Source organism: Crocuta crocuta, unplaced genomic scaffold (assembly GCF_008692635.1).
Source record: "Crocuta crocuta isolate KB4526 unplaced genomic scaffold, BGI_CrCroc_1.0 scaffold334, whole genome shotgun sequence".
Taxonomy (NCBI): domain Eukaryota; kingdom Metazoa; phylum Chordata; class Mammalia; order Carnivora; family Hyaenidae; genus Crocuta; species Crocuta crocuta.
Window position 1 is genome coordinate 725,499 of NW_027533260.1, and position 2,513 is coordinate 728,011.

Consider the following 2,513-nt stretch of genomic DNA (forward strand, 5'->3'; position numbering starts at 1 on the left):
ATACTTTCGAAAAATAATTTATATAGTTATAAGTACATACATGTGTAAGTTTTGAGTCTAGTAAGGCCAAAAGCTTAAATCAAAGCTGCCAAATTGACTGTAAAATACTATCAACTGTTTTCAGAAGTGAAAGATGAATGATTTTCAAAATTTGCCCAAGCTATTATTCCCACAAGTTCTTTCTAGAAAACCTGTTTTGAAAAATTGTCTGCATCTTATTAAGCTGTGCACAGACTTACTCTGTATATTGCTTCTGTACCTTGTACATGAAACATTTGGATATGAAGAAACGATCAGGTGTCTTTTTATCTGTTTTTTTTTAGTTTATTTATTTTGAGGGAGAGAGAGAGAGAGCATATGCATGTGCACAAGTGGGAGAAGGGCAGAGTGAGAGAGAGAATCCCAAGCAGGCTCTGAACTGTCAGCACAGTGAGACTCCATCTCATGAACCGTGACATCATGACCTGAGCTGAAATCAAGAGTCAGACACTTAACCAATGAGCCACCCAGGAGTCCCTGATTTATAATGGATTTAACTGTATTTCTACTTGATTGCTAAGATATTCCTAGGTCTTATACATAGTTAACAAGATAGTGGGTATAGCTTATAAAGTATGTGTAGAGTGGAAAATCAGTGTTGTCATTAATAATGGAACAGAAATGGAGAAGCCAATGAGGGAATTAGAAATTACAAGCTTATTATGATTTGTTCACACCCTTTAGCTGTGTGTCTAAAAGTGACTGGAGCTCAGTACCAGGCAAAAGAATTACTGGCCATAAGAAGAAAGATGGTTCTTCTTCAGCCAAAATCAAACTCACGACATACAACAGGTATTGGAATTGTATTCATACGGGATATTCTAACAAAATGGCAAAAAAGCTCTTCCATGTTCAAAGGTCTCCTTGAGCAAGAGATTTTACTTTTTTAAGTTTATTAACTTTTTTTTTTTTTTTAGTAAATTCTATACCCAATGTGGAGCTTGAACTCACAGCCCAGCGATCAAGACTCTCATGTTTGGGGCACCTGGGTGGCTCAGTTAGTTAAGCGTCCAACTTCGGCTTAGGTCATGATCTCATGGTTCATGGGTTTGAGCCCCGTGTTAGGCTCTGTGCTGACAGCTCAGAGCCTGGAACCTGCTTCAGATCCTGTGTCTCCGTCTTTCTCTGCCCCTTCCCTGCTCATGCTCTGTCTCTCAAAAATAAAAGAAAACATTAATTAAAAAAAAAAAAAGAATCTCACACTTTTCTGACTAAGCCAGCCAGGTGCCCTAAGAGGAGATTTTATAGTATCCTCTGCAATAACAATACTAACATATCAAGACTCCCTGACAACTGAGAGTTATTTGTAGACAAAGCGGTTGGTTTATCTGATGAGCCTACTGAAGAAGTAGCCAAACCAGGGTGCTTGGACAGTGAAGGTATTCTGTACAGATACGTGTTATAAAAAGTTTGCCATCATTCTGCTCCTATCAAGGTGCTGAAATTGCTGTGTGGCCGTTGAAAACTGAGCTGCAGATGGAAACCCAGACCCCGTTCTCGCAGTGTAGGTGGCCTTCTAAAATGGTACATGATGAACTCCGCTTCCTGATATCCATGCCCTTGTGTAGTTCAGCTCCTCTGGGTGTGGGCTGCACCTCGTAACTTGCTTATGGCTCATAGAATATGGTGAAAGTGATGGGATGTTGTCCCATTTCCAAGGTCAGGTTACAAAGGCCTGGGACTTCTGTCTGCCTAGCAAATTCTCTCTATTGCCTTCCTGGCTTTCATTATTAACGCAGTAAGTGGTTATACTTTGACCTCCCATTTTGGAAGGGCCCAGGTGGCAGGAACCAGAATCCTCTGTCCAATAGCTGGCAAGGAACTGAGGCACTCAGTACAACATCCTGTGAGGAATGTTGTACAAAACCAATGAATGAGCTTGGAAGTGAGTCATTCCAAGTTGAGCCTTCAGATGAGACTACAGGCCTTGGAGTAGCACCTTGGTTTTAGCCTAGTGAAAAACTGTAAAACAGAAGGCTGACATAAGCTATGCTCAGATCTTTGACTAATAGAAACTATGAGATAATAAATGTGTTGTTTTTTTTTTCTTTTAATTAAGTAGGTTCCATGCCCAACATGGGGGCTTGAACCCATGACCCTGAGATCAAGAGTCACATGCTCTACCAACTGAGCCAGCCAGGTGCCCCAATAAATGTGTCGTTTTAAGCTGCTTAGTTTTGAGATAATTTGTTACACAGCAATGGATGACTAGTACAATTTCAATATCCTGGAAGTCAGTGGTCTTGCTCTATTGTCATGTTTCTCATTCAAGGTTGAAGAACAGATTATTCCTGAGTCATTATGCAAAATAACCAGTGCACGCAATAACCTCAGGGAAAAAAATGTGAGAGAGGTCAGGGCTTTCTCAGTTTTGATAATGTCAGGCTGGGTTATTATAAAAAGTTTTGTTTTAATGTTTATTCATTTTCAAGAGAAAGAACACAAGAAGGGGAGGGGCAGAGACAGAGAGGGAG

General features: G+C 40.3%; 1 non-coding gene across 1 annotated transcript; it reads right to left on the minus strand.

The window, feature by feature from the left end:
* Nucleotides 1–2,107: 2,107 nt before the first annotated feature.
* Nucleotides 2,108–2,181, minus strand: TRNAK-CUU (transfer RNA lysine (anticodon CUU)). Its single transcript has one exon. It is a non-coding gene; the product is annotated as a tRNA-Lys (tRNA).
* Between the last annotated feature and the right edge of the window lie 332 nt (nucleotides 2,182–2,513).